Below are 15,252 nucleotides of genomic sequence, written 5' to 3'. Positions count from 1 at the left end.
GCAGCCTTGGGACCAGTTATCTAAACATATTAATGTAGTGCCCGTTTAGATGCCCTAGGGCATCCTAGGGCCAAATAAATTCTCTTACTATCTGGTCTATAAAGTGGACATTATCCTATGTTCATGCTTTGGACAGGTTGAATTAGAAAAAATAAGAGAAGAGAGACAATAAATAATTCTAATTAAAATAATTTGTAGTCTTAATTTAAAGTATAATAAATGATACTGGAAAGAGTTTCTAAAATGCAGCGCTTTATATAAATGCACTGTCACTTTGAGATGATGGCAAATGAGAAAACACTGCACTGAATGCAATAGAGACTGAGCCCATTTGTTATTATGACCCAAATCTTGCAAAGCTTTATGCATATATTCTATGATCCTATGATATATTTAACTTCCTGCATTGCAACTCTCTTGATTTCAGTGAGACTGCCAACCATGCGTACAGACAATCATTTGTATAAATCTGTCTGATAATGAGCATCTAAAGGATCAGAACTGAATTCATTCTCTCTTTGCATAGGAAGGATGAAGAAGAAATAATGCTACGTTTGTCTAGGCATTGTGTGCTATAACCACAGTGCTATGTACCCTGTAAACATGAGTTTCTAGTGATTAAAATTGCTTTAAAAGGCAAGGAAAGTCATTAAACTTCTGTAAGATTAAAAGAAGAGAATGTGATCCTCTACATTTAAAAAAAATAAATTATGTAATAAGGATGTAGTTTACCACAGAAAACATGACGCAATAATTTTTGAAAGGCTGTTCTTGTGAAAACACAGGAACCTGCCCCTATCCAGGAACGGGTCTCCTTGTATCCCATGAGTCAAAGATAACTTTTATTTTCTCAATAAGCCTTCTTTCTGGGTGAATGTGGCACCATATTATCTTGGCTTGTATTTTTCATTCCCAGTTTAACAGTTATAAACACCTTTCAACATCAAATCAGAGCAGCAGGGTAATCCAGATAAAAGAAAATTCTCCAGCCTTAACAGCGTGACTCAGATTTATATGCCTGTTTCAAATTTCTGTTCCTCATTCCAAGACTTGCAAGATTTCACAAGTACCATATAATGTGCTACTTGATTGGCCTTTCCAGGAATACAATGTGATGAAACATATTGCCAGGAGTTTTATAGGTGTGCATCCCTACCACTTCTGGTATTCATTGAAAAAATATATCATGAGCTTCTCTTTCTGTGCTCTACAGTCTTGACGCTTCTTAATATGAGGTTGTCTTCCAAGATGTCAAAGTGGTTTTGAATTATTTTACAATGGTCTTAGTTCCAACAGTGTCATGTAAATCAATCACATCTTCAGCTCCCTGTCAGGGACCTGCAATCTTAAAGAACAGTCTTCAAATGGAATCAGTACTGTTACTAGATTTCATCGTAGGAGAGCAATGATCAGTCTGGGATTTATTTGTTACTGTCCCAGGTAAAACCTTTGCTAATAAATTATTACCAAGGTATGAACGTTCTAAGTGAGTTTTCATTTGTTTAACCTTGATCCAGACTTTTGCCAGTTATCACTGTTAACCAAGCAAATATCACTTATTGTCCTGATGCAGCTTCAAATTCGAGGAGGGCCAAGTGAGATGGCCAAAGTTTAAATGCTGCTTGCAAGCCAAGGGGCAGAGGTTCCCTGTGAGATTTCTTGCAGCTTTTTCTCACAGCTTAGCTGTTTTCCCAGCAGTTGGATGCAAGGTTACAAAGCCACACCATATCAAAGCTGACTGACTTTGGACATGGTGGAAAGAAGCTGTAGGGACTGTTGGTACATGTAGGGCCTTGACATACTGTACAGGTAAGCAAGAGAGGAGGAAGAGAAAGTAGTATTAATCTCATTTTACAGACTGGACACTGAATCCTAGAATTGAAGGTCTTGATTTAGAAAAATAGCTCTAGCTTATCTTTTAAGGCTATACTTAAATCTGTTTGAAGTCAGTGCTTAAAACTGCTGTGAATAGGGATGGTATTGCGTTTTCTACAATCAAGGTATAGGTAATTCACCTGAGGTCATAGAAGTTGTATGTGACAGAGCTGTGCGTTGATCCCATGTCTTGTGAGGTACTGGGCAGTGCTTCACCAAAGAACCATCGATCTTTTTTCTCCCCTCCACTGAACAAATTTTTGTTATTTTCTTTATTATCTTATTCACTGCAACTGCTGACCTGGAATTTCACCTAACATACTACTGTAACCATGATATTCCCAGTTAGTGACTGATCCTGTGAGATCTCATTCACATTATGTTCCTTGAGCCTTGCTTTCCCAGGCTTCAGCTTTATGCTTTTCATGGGATAAAGTAGGTGTAAATCACCATCACTGATTATTTTCTCACTGCTACAAATTTTTTTAAAGATTTTATAGAGACCCGTGGTTTATAAATGATTTCATATGTCCCAGAGAATTAATGTTTATAGCTGGTAGTTAGAATATCATTTATTAAACATCTTTTGCAACATCATCCGTATGTGTTCCCACATGTTACAGCACATCTACAATAATTTAAAGTAATTTCTATTAATCATGTAACATTAGTAAAATATTTATAAATGTATCCTAATTTCAAGTGTCACCATTTTATTCTCATAAGTCAATAACCGGTGTCAAATTACAGTGAAGGATGATGCTGCAGTAGAATAATCCACAATTTTGGAGACTTCAAAGCTTCAATGCATAGTTGTTTCTCCTTATATTGTCAATCTATGCAATTTTGCTACTTTTCCCCCTTTTTAGATTCATAATGTATTTCCTGTTGTCTCTTTCAATGCCCTCAAGTCCTGAGGAGGGCAATCTTGTAATTACATGCATTAACTATTATATTGTGGACTTATGTGATTCTGCACCTACAGAATGTGTAGCTGCTGTGTTCTTAAATGCCAGCTACTCTTTAACTGTAAAGGCACCTACTATTTTATTGGAACTATTCTTGCTTTATTACTGTAAACAACTTTGATCATAATGATGCTATTTGAAAGAGCTGATCAAGCTGAGAAAAATGACACTACAGTCATAAAGTCACACTAAATTTTGCTATTAACATTTTATAGTGCATGTAAGGAAAGTGTTCCAAGTTGCAACTACAGACAAAAGAGAAAATTAATTTTACATAGAAATGTAGATTTAAGCATTAGCAATATACTGGTACAATCATTTGCACCATATTCTTAAGCACAACAGATGACCCTCTTTGTAGATAAGAAAGAATGCCGGTTGTCGTATCTTAGATGAATCTGTGCTTGCTCTGTGGCAAACATGAGAATATATTGCAGCCCTTATCCCTGAAACAAAAGATAGAATTACTGTGTTAGGAAGAAAATAAAGAAATATCATATAAAGAAATTTGATGAGTTATCAGAAATAAAACACAGTTCACAGTAGAGCTTCTGACAGAAAAAAAAAAAAAGAACTTAGCTGAAGGTTCAATCTCTTTTTCCAGCAAAACTGATCATCTGACCCCTAGGATAAGTTTGCTTACTGAGATCTATGCAAAACATGGAGTTTGGTCACAACTGCTGAAGTAGCATCATCCTTTGGACAGAATTAAAAAATAAGACTGGTATCTGTACCAGGAAATTTCACTAAAAGTGATGTAGTTTGAGCTATAAGGTAAAACAAAGTGATTTTTGTACAATGTGTGTTGTAAATTCACTGATAAACTGCAAGTAACAGATCCAAACAGTGAAGTAACTACTAGCTCTGCTGTAATACAGAGGAAACTGTAATAGGGTGAAATAAAAATAAGTGGTAGTTGATAAGAAAGATTATGTAATTGTTTTAATGTGTATTAAAGAAATTGGACATGCAGGGCTGCAACTTGACCTTCATTAGGGTAATTTTCCTTTTCCCTAATGGCATAAACATGTCCTCATGCAGCAAGAAGAGGGAAGTGTTTGGATAAGGGTATCTTGGTATTACTTCAGCAGAAGAAATGACAGGGGAAAAGAAACACCACAGAAGTATTCCTAATTCTTTGTGGTTTCCAGCTGCAAGAACAGCCCCTTTTTGATCTTAAGTTGCCCGAAGTTATGCCAGTGGTTGCAGTTCTGAACTCCATGCAATGGGAGCTCTTGTCAGCCCCTCAGTAGGCAATTTCAAAGGAGTCCAGGTTCATAAAGCAGCTTGGGCAGACATCATGGTCCAGAGACAAAAGACGAATAAGGCTATCCCTAAGCTGCAAGCATTTCCACTTGGGGAAAGTAGGGCTGCTAGGAATGGTGGAGCAGAGGGGCTCTGTTAGTTCAGAGCAACACTGAATTACAGTATCTAGTCCTCTGCTATCTGAGCAATTCCAGATTTGGGGGGTCACAGTACTGTGACAATACTCAGTAGCTCTTCTGCTTGTTTCATTTTTTCTTTTAATATGTGTGGTTGTAGCAAAAGGATTGCACTTGATGTTGTAGAGCAGCTCTTCAACACTGCTGCTGGAGGGACACCTCTTGGCAGGTTACACTGCGAGTACAATACCTTCACATAGAAGTGGAATAAAATCACCTCACTACAACCTCTGACATGAGCTACTTACCTTACTGACTTCTGAGTACTATATTCTTACTTATAACTGTGAGCTTTCAAATTAAAGGGCTAGATTTATGCCTGTGTGCCTTTACAGGTACACTGCCTTGACTTACCCAAGCCCAACATCTAGTAGAAAGTAAGTGCATTTGACAAAGCTCACAATCAGCTTTTGGAAGCAATGCACTTTTAAGAATATTAGAATAGTCTCACCTGAAGGAAGGTTAAAACAAAGAGCATTCAGGTTCTGATCAGCAGCATGCTTCTTTATAAGGCTACAGCAGAAGTGTTAGATCCTTCCTGAGAGATACAGCCCTCTCCTCTGGAACAGCGCAGAGCTGCTTTGCCTTGAGGGGTGAAAGTGGGAAGCAAGTATCCTTATAATGAAAAGCATTGTGCTTGCTAAGATGATAGGAGTCACACCTTTTTAAGGAGTGCAGCAGGCTTGTCTCTAAGGCCAATGCATGAGATGCACAGTCCATGGTGAAACTATTACCTCTTCCTGCCTCCTTTAGAATATGCTTCCCTCAAAGGCTGTTTTAGTATCAGCCCTTTACAATTCTTTTTGCATAAGACCAGGAGAAACTCGTTCCAAAAGATCAAGTTGGCAGATTGCAATGCAACTTTATGTTGCACTTCACTCCCATGAGATGGTGGCTAGGTATTTAATTGTTACTGCTTGCTGTTTTACACAATGTATTAGGTCATCCAGTCTTTTAAAATTTCTGGGTGTTTTTTTTTACCAGTCTCCCATTCATGTTTCTCTTTTTATTTTTTCAAGGCAATAACATTATTTTTCCTTTAAGCCCTACTTTTTGGATAGTTTTATTTCTAGAAATTTTGTCTGACTTCACGGACTTTTGCATAATAAAATGTGAAGTTCTATGAAGGTCCACTGTTTTGATACAGCATTTTTGTTTTATTGCTAAGGCCCAGTAAAGGGAAAAGTGACATTTTAAACAAATACCTGGTAAATTAATAAGCTTCATAAATTACAAAATCTCTGAATATCAGCTGCTGAAATACAATAACTTTCTGATCTGAACCTATTAAGTGAATAAGTCTGCTGTACATAGTTTACACCAGTGCTATACATTAAAAATAGCTTATGTAAAAAGAATGCAATATGTCTTTGGTAGAAGCAGGGCTTCTGTCCACTAAGATTTATCCCAACAAAACTGGCTCCTCTGCTATTTTGTACTTTTCATTTTTCTTAGTATATAATTTTCTAGGATTGTGCAATTATCAGTACTTTAGCAATTTGGTTGTGATACAGGTGAATGGCTGCTATGGTGTCTGTGATGCTGTATCTCATGCCATATACATAATATCAGTGTACATATGTGTATACTGTTATACTGTACACTGTCTTTCTGAAGAGTTCCATTTACTTCATATAAATAGCTTTGCATATTTACTAAATCACAAATCAGCAGCTCTGTGTAGATCCCCAAATGGTTGAATGTCTGTTTTCTAACAATCATAAAATCCTTTTAAATAAATCTGCTATTGTGTTCCTGTAAAACTAGAAAACTTCAATCATCAGGAAATCCAGAAACCTCTATAACTGACATCTAGTTTTGTTGTCATAAAATGGTCGTAAGTTTAAGTTTCGATACCTGTATCTTTCTACTGCTAAAAGCAAATGTTGGTGTCTGCAGCTTTGGGATTCTCCTCTTCCTGGTAGCATAAGCTTTCTTCGTCTAGTTAAGCAAGCAAAATAGCTGGCAGACAAGACTGTGAAGAATTTATTGTTTGCATGGAGGAAGAAGAATTATTTCTTTGAAGACTGACTAATGGCAGACCAAAGAGAACACAGAGAAGAGGAAGAGAAACAGCAATTTTTGAAACATCAGAGGTCTTCCATATAGAATAAGAAAAATAAAGCATGGGAGATGAAAAGAGAAGAAAAGAAATTTTTTTTTTCTTAACTGGGATCTAGAAGACCTGAAGTCTTGAAGCAGGGAGCTTTGCAGTGCTCCACTTCTCTGACATTCAAGTTTGATAAATGGCAGCTTGATTATTCAACATCCCAAATGCCTCCATTCTTTGTAAACAGGAAAGATACAAGTAAGTACATATCCTGGTGTAATAAGCATGAGTGTTTCTAAACCAAACCAAACTAAACCCTAAGCAGTTCTCTATAAAACTGTGATAAGAAGGACACTGATGCATGTGGAGAGACCACCTGATTTCTTACTGACACTTATTTCTGTAACAGGTTTTTGTTTATTCTTCAGGGCAGAAAGGCTGCACTTTCTCTTGCCTTGAGCTAAATTCTCTAAAACTGCTAGGCAGGAAATATCACATCCAATATCCTACTATTTCTCACTTCATTATACTAATACAGTTTCACATACAATGAGGCAGAAATCATGAAGAAAATATGCTGTAGTCTGGATATGAGTCTTTATGTGACCATTTTTTTAATACAGTTTTGTACAGTGGTTGTTCAGCCTGAAGAAGAGAAGACTCCAGGGAGGTCTTGTAGCAACCTTCCAGTACTTATAGGGCACTTAGAAGAAAGATGGGGACAAACTTTTCAGCAGGGCCTGTTGCAACAGGACAAGGGGGAATGGTTTTAAACTAAATGAGAGTAGTTTTAGACTGGATATAAGGAAGAAATTTTTTACAACAAGGGTGGTGAAAAACTGCAGCGAGTTGCCCAGAGAGGCAGCGGAGGCCCCATCCCTGGAAATATTCAAGGCCAGATTGCACGGGGCTCTGAGCAACCTAATCTAGTTGAAGATGTCCCTGCTTACTGCAGGGGAGTTGGACTAGATGACCTTTAAAGGTCTCTTCCAACCTAAACTGTTCTACGGTTCTATGACTCATGTCCCTTATGTGCAATTGTCTTTCTATATCTGTTCTAATACATTTAATTGCACATTTTCATTTGGTACAAAAGCTGTTGGGAAAGAATCTGAAAGCACCACCAGACAATGGCCCTGATTCTCAGCTGTCACAAGAGAGGTTTCATGGCTGCATGAGTGGTAATCAGGGGGTGGAGCGTCTTTCAATAAAAATCTTAGCCAATGCCAACAAAATCAGTAGCTTAGGCTGGGGCAAGTATGCATTAAAGAAGGGCCTGAACTTATGTGAGGACTCATCTGAAGGATGAACCCTCCACTGGAAGTGTGAAAAACACTGTTCTTAAACTACAGTGAAATGACATTGATTTAGTGCATCCTCGCTGTAAAAGCAGTCTCAATACCAGCATCATTTGTGCCCCATAACAGGCAGAGACCCAAGACTTTTACAACAGAAACCCCTTTGAAGACCTTATTGGCTAATGCATTCAGCATTTTTGACAAAGGACATTCAACAGTGGTTATGAAGCCTTCTTTAAAGAAATGTATAGGAAATGTTTACTTATTTCATACTGGTTGTGTTACTCTTTGCGGTATTTTGCTTATAGGAATACTTGAAGTCCTTCAATAGTTTAGGGCTTTCAGGAGCCAGGAAATGTGAAATCTACACTCAAAAGGTGCTGACTGGCATCCGTAGAGGCTGATGACCTCCATTTATCTGTAAATTTATAGAGCATAGGCAGCAGCTATGTTTGTATCTGCAGAGCCTCCAGCATGACCAAGAGGAATCCCGCATGGGGCTGTCAGCATTGTTCATTCTCTGTGCCCAGTCAATCCGTGGTTATTTGAGACTTGCCAACAAGGATGCTAACCAGTATCACTCAGAATGATAATTTATTTGGTGTGAACACTTGGGTGATAGGAATTGGACCAAAACCAGAAAACTCACTTCATCTAGGCCAGTGACAGAGTTGTTCTGTAGTAACTCCTTTTGGTCACTTCTAACTTGGGCTGAATTCAAACTAAAGACTTACAAAGTTTCTAGTATTATTAAACTTGTAAACTACTTGTTAACTCAGTCCAGCTGGTCTCCCTGAATATAATGTTCTAAAACTATGCTTCCAACTTGATTGTCATTATTCATGCGGTTTTCTGGAAGTGCTGATCCTTGCATTTAACTTCATCACTAATTTTCTCCATTATATTCCATCTGAAATTGTATCTGCTACTTGTAGATTGATAAACACTGGATATATCTCCCAAGGGCTACTAAAGTTTCAAAAAGGGATTGGTTGCTTTTATTATTTAAAGAAAATGTATCATTAAAATACACACACACACTGCAGACTAAGAAGTTACATATGAGGAAAACAAATTTTTTTGTATGAAAACCTTATTCCATATTTTGAAAACTCTAAGCAAGCTTACAAAACTTTTAAACATTCTGTTGGTTTTAAAACATAAAAGCTATTCCACCGTTACAAGTAGTCATTGTGCCTGTTTTCCATAAACTGGATTTAAATACATTTACATAGTTCTTGTGTGGAAAACAGTATTATAATTGTGTGGTTTAAGGTTGATTTTTATGCAGCATAAGGAAACAATTACATGTTTTAAAGTTGTTTTCCCATTGAGTTTAAGAATTTACTCCCTCAAATTAATCTACCTTGTTTTATTTTCTGCACTGTTGACTCCTTTCTCCAAAAACAGTTTGACTTTGAAGCATTGTTGTCATTTTGCTTTCAACATTGTCAGATCATAGTACTAATAAAGAACTAATAATGAAGTCGTGTGTCCTGACAATTAAATATAATAAACAAAGGCACTTTAGGTTGCATTTGGTGATTATTTGACCCTACTAGATCTTATCAGCACTATCTGTAAGTAAACGAGTATGTAGAAGACCATTCCAGGCACAGAGGTTGGTTGATAAGTCACAAACCTATGAAACGGATATCCCAGAATAGTTGTACCTGTTCTGCATTATGTATGTGCATGCTCTTCTGATTGGTTTAAAGCAGACATTGTATTTTCATCTGACACTCTCTTTGTTGCAGAACTTCACATAGTAAAACGGTATAGTAAAACTTGATAGTAAATAACAGTAAAACTATATAGTAATAGTAAAATACTAGATAGTAGTAGTAGGAAAAAGTAATGGTAAAAAAAACTAGATAGTAATAGTAAAATAGTAAAACTAGATAGCAATAGTAAAACTTGATCATAAGATGCAGTGAATGAATTAAAAACAGGGTAAATGGATGGCAGAGAACAAACCATAAAATGAAAATAAATGCAAAAGCATCTGAGTGGCATCTAATTTTTAATACATTACACAGTAGGAACAATTGGCAGGTTTTACTTGACTTTACTATGGTCAAAGCACCCCCAGAAAGTAATTTAGAATATCTCACTGATTTTCCAGGACAGGTAAATTGATGTACCTTTATTGGAGAATCTAACGTAGATTGCTATAGGATTAGTATAATAGAAGACTGGAATACTGTTTCCTTAAGACTTTGTATCAGGATGTATTTCCCACTTGCGGAGAAAGGAGAAAAATCTGTCAAGTGGAATATCAAAAGGAACAAAATAAATAATAAAATAGATTTAATAATATTTCAGTAGAATCACATGCTCTTTTGACTATCAGTGAATCTCACAAAAGGCTTTACAAAACTTTGAAAGATAAAATGCAATCACGTTAGCATTCAAAAGTTCAGTGCAAGACATGCATGCATTTAAAAAGAAAAATCCGTGCTCTCTGAAAGACAAAACTTCATCCTGTCCTGCCTGTATCACAAATAAATAGATAAATAAATATTCAGTAATTGCCATGGAGCAAGGAGGTCACAGAACAGACAGAGCTATCTCTTTTGGTACAGAAGTGGCTTTCCTACGCTCACAGCAAAAGCAGATGACAATTTGGGAAATGTAAATAGGAGATACCATACTGGATCACATCAGCGGTCCAATGCCCTGTCTCTACATAAGTGGCCAGGACCAGATGCTTCAGTGGAATTTGCAAGAAAACCCATAATGGACAATTATTGAATAATTTGCTCATAGGGGAAGTTTCTTCCTAATCCCAGACAGCTAATGATTGGTTTATGCCCTGAAGCATGAGGGTTCATGTATCTCCACCCTCAACAATTTTTATCCTATCTAAGGTATCCCTGGGCTCTCTCATTATCCAAATAAGTGTATAATCCTTTTTGAATCCTACTAAGCTCTTGGGTATAATGATAGCTTGTTGCAGTGAGTTCAACAGGCTAATTATGCATTGTGTAAAAAAGTATTTCTTTTTATCAGTTTTAAATTTGTTTCTTTTCAATTTAATGGATGTCACTTTGTTCTTACATTATGGGGAAGAGTAAATAGGAGCATCCAATTGACCTTCTCCATACCATTAATTATTTTATATCTCTCTATCATGTCCCCACTTATTAATTTCCTCTTTGAACTGTACAGTTCTCATCTTTTAAATCTCTCTTGCTATGGAAGTTTCTTCTTGTCTATGTTCCCTTCTGTTGCCTAACTTCATCTTCTATTTCCACTATGTATTTTAAGATGGCATGACAAGAAATTAATACTGTATTCAGGGAAAGTGTGCCAACAATGTGTATAATTGCACAATTACAATATTGTCACTGTTTTCCATCCATTCTTTATACAGTCTCACATTTTGTTTGCTTTTTTAACCTCCACCACTCATTGATCAGATGTTTAATTGAGCTGCCCGCAGTGACCCCCAGGTCTTTTTTCCCAAGTTGTTACAGTTAATTTAGAACCCAGCAATGTGCATGAGCAATTCAATCTGTTCCTTCCAATATGTATTTTCATATTTGTCAATGCTGAATTTGGCTGCCATTGTGCAGGCTTATTAGGTCTCATTGAACATCTCTGCAGTATTCTGTAATGCTGACTAACCTAAATAATTCTTTGCTATCTGGAAAATTTACCACCCTCCTGAATGCTCTTTTCCAAATGACTGAATGTACTTGACAGTACCAACCATAGGACAGTGCTTCTGGCATGCTACATGTAGTCTGTGGCTGGATATAAGACTACTTTTGATTAAGTATCTGACTAAGACATAGGGGTTAGAGTTAGAATTTCCAAGAATAAAACATAAAAGCTAAACCCTACCTGAAGTTATATATTAAATTAAGTCTAGTCGCCTAATGAGTCCCCATTTGGACACACATGACAACCACAGTGAATTTCCACATAATGTGCAATTTTTTGTGCAGGCTTAACCATAAAATGGGATCTTATGAACATTATAAAGGGACGGAAGTTTGCTGCAGAGCTGTGTATGAGACTTTAAATAATATTCTGCATTTCAGACAGCAAAAGCCAAAGTCGTAGGCTGTCTCTTACCAGTATGTATTTTGCACTGGTTAGTATGTGGCCCCTCTCTAGTGCTTGATCAAGGCAGCCACAACCTGCAGGTTAGCAGGAGAGAGATTCTATGTCCTAAGGTCTTAAATATTTCTTGTGCAACAGAGACTAAAAAAATTTATATGCACATTTTTTCAGTATTAATTAATCTGAATAAATAAGAGCACATTCAGTTTTTCAGTGACCTTAACTTATGTTAAGCTTTAAAACAAGAATTTTATACAAGCAAACCAGAGGCTTAAATTCTGAATTACAAACTTGTACTGACAGTTCAAGCAGAGTAGCCAAAACATTATCTGAAAGGCAGTATTCTCTGACTTGTAAGAAGGTTCTTTGGAGAGCTGATTTTTTTGCACATGTACTGTTTTTCCAGAAGAAATCAAGGTAATTGCAACAGTAAAGCTTGCATGTATTTGTGGCCTCTTGCAATCCACTCATCATCAGGTTTTTCTGTTTTGCAGCTTTTTCACACATCTCCAGCTTATTAACTTCTATAGAGAAGCCACACATGGTACAATAATACCCCTTCAAACATGATGTTGATTTGACGGGTCATCATGTCACACTGTTGATAACCTCTCATTTTCATGAGCACCACATCTATATAAAATCTTAGCATGTCTATATACTTTTAGTTGTCCTGATATGAGAGTTAAGGGAGACAGTGGTATTAAGCACACAGCTTTATTCACTTTGGGATATTCTTGCTTCCTAGCATCTAATTCCCTCTAGAATTTGAAGCTCTTCTGTACACTCTGGAAGCTTGTTTTTTTTACCTTCTCCAAGAAACACCTTTTCCTCTTTTTCCTTGAAACATTCAGATGCTGGAAATGCTTTAGGTGAAGAGCAAGTAAAGAACAGTCTCTTCTGAGGGTGACACTACTCCCACTGTATACATCAGCCTACAGAGTGCAGATATACAGTAGGAGCTTTCTACTACTTTCACCAGGCCATGCAACAAGTCATCATTGATCTTATCTCCCCATTCTATGGGAATACATTGTCTCGCAGCACACATGAACTCCACTGACCCTGGCACAGACCAGCTTTCAAATGGTGGCCTTCTATGCAGTTGCCACATTAATGGACTGAGTAAATATTGCTTCTGACATTCTTAACAACGTTAGACAAAACCACCACAGATAACACAAAACAGAGGAAAGACCTGGAAATACAGCTTGTCCATACAGAACTTGAATCTCAGAAAATTTAAAGCAACAGACAAGTAAGGCAAAAGAAAGGCTGGTTTAAAGAAAAATTGCTCATAATTAATTTGAATGAGTCTAATCAATTAAAAGGATCTTGATAAATCATATTACTGTAGATACAATTAGAAAAAAAATACAGCATGCTATAAAAACATCTATGTAGAATAACATATGTAAACTACACTCCACTATTGTTTACATTTAACAGGCCTGCAAGGAAATGTAGTTTGTCACCATAACAACATATAAGTTCTTGATATGCTCCCAGTGCTAAACTGCAGTTTTCATACGCACTAAAAACTAGTTGATCTACTTCTTCACGGTAAGTGATAGGGATCATTGCTGACAATTAGCAAGAAAGTAGTATATTAAAAAAGTATCCACTACTAATTACTTCCAAATATTTTATTATATGCATTATGTAAACTAAGCATTGGACATTTCTTATAATTGCAATAAACTGTTTATTTTGCAATACATATTTAAAATTGAAAACATAAAAAATCTCTTCAGCTGATACGAGATCTTTGATATCTGTATTTACAGAAGTTTCTTGTGGGTAAATATGCAGAATAAAGAGACAATATCTAACACTTACAATTAACTGGCATGGGACTACAGCTGCACATATTGCACTGAAGAGGTAAATTCTACGATAAAATTTCCTTTCAGGTTTTTACATCAAATGCATTGTCAAATCAGTAGGAATCTTCTAGCAAGACAGTTGATCCTAGAAAGTAATGAGCAACACAGAAAACAGCATTCAAAGAAATCAGTCCTTATACAACTGAATCCTAGAACTGTTGAACAGCAGTTCCAAGCAAATAAATTACATTGCTTCTGTAGTTTAAAAGTGAAAAAAAAATCTTTAGCAGTCTTCTGTATGATCCAGTTTAAACTTTTTAAACTTTTATGTCCATGAATCAGTTGAAAAGCTAAGTGACTCCAGTGGAACAGAATAAGCCCTCAGAAACACATCCAAAGGGATGCACTTAATGCATATTACCTATTCTTTATAGCAAAGTTAGCTTGAGAACGTTATAAAAGTAAACCAAAATTGATTAGTGTCTGTAGCCCCTTTAAATGCATTAGATTTATACTAGACTAGATTTTCTTGGCAAAGAGATTATCAGACTGCTGCGGAGAAGAACTGAAATCTTATAGTAAAAATGTATTTGCTGTCTTTTTACTTTCAGCTAAAACTTCTCTTTTCAAAAATATCTACATAAGTTATTTTGCCTTTCTCTGCAGGAATTTAAGTCATCTTTATAGTTAGATTTTGTTGCCCCAATTTATTGTTTTCTTGCTCACCTGTTCTATAACAGTCATGTAAGGGACAGGAATGGTATTCAGTTTACCATAATCCAGAAATTGTTAAGTTATGGTATAGTTTTCTGTCACTTTCAACAGCAACACTAATGCTATTCACACTTTCAGAAAACTAGAAAAGACCAGCATTGGTCTGGTAATTACTATCATGAAATTTATATATTAGCAGTGATGACTCTATAGAAAGCAATGCCTTCCAGCTTGGAATGCAATACTGTCCTATTCAACTATTGACAGATTCTAACATATAGCAATAATTCTCCACTCAAAAATCCTTTAGTTTGAAAGAACTATTCCTATTAATACTAGAGTAATTAAGACCATGAAAAAGCCTAATGTTCTGAGAAACTTCAGATGTGATGAAAATAATCATAATATCTGACGAATTCTCTATTCAGAAATCGTGCCGGTACACAACCTGCTGCCCAAGAGTACCCAGGTGCTTTATTACAAAGCTCAGTTTAAAAGATTACAAATATACAAAGTTAATGTAATTAAAATTAGTAATACGATCATAAATAAAACAAAATGGTATGCCAAGGCCTTACTTAAAAATTAATATAACAGTCAGGTAGAGACACAGGAATGACATTCTATAAAATGAATTAGCTACTTATCCACAGAACAGTTATAGTGCCAAAGGCCATCTGAAACAAAAGGCCTTTTAAATACAAGGCAAAAAATAATTTGTGCGAACATCAACTTCTTTGTATATCTCCCTCAACCAGCTTTTCCTCTTTGTCACCCTGAACTAACACCTACCTGGACAATTACAACTCTTCATGACCTGCTTTTACCATACAATAGCTATTCTCTCAAGTGGGGAAGAAGGGGAGACCCTGTGTTTAAAAAAAACATATTATTTCTTTCTTCAGGAAGGGGCTTTTATATTGTCAGTTCCTAAATCTCCTTTTCCACCTCAATTTAAATTATGTCAGGTAGTTTAACAAATTTATTTATCTAAGAAGCATAATCTGG

This window comes from Opisthocomus hoazin, chromosome 2 (genome assembly GCF_030867145.1).
Source record: "Opisthocomus hoazin isolate bOpiHoa1 chromosome 2, bOpiHoa1.hap1, whole genome shotgun sequence".
In the NCBI taxonomy this organism is placed as follows: Eukaryota; Metazoa; Chordata; class Aves; order Opisthocomiformes; family Opisthocomidae; genus Opisthocomus; species Opisthocomus hoazin.
The sequence above is the reverse complement of the archived record's forward strand: the minus strand, read 5'-3'. Positions refer to the sequence as shown.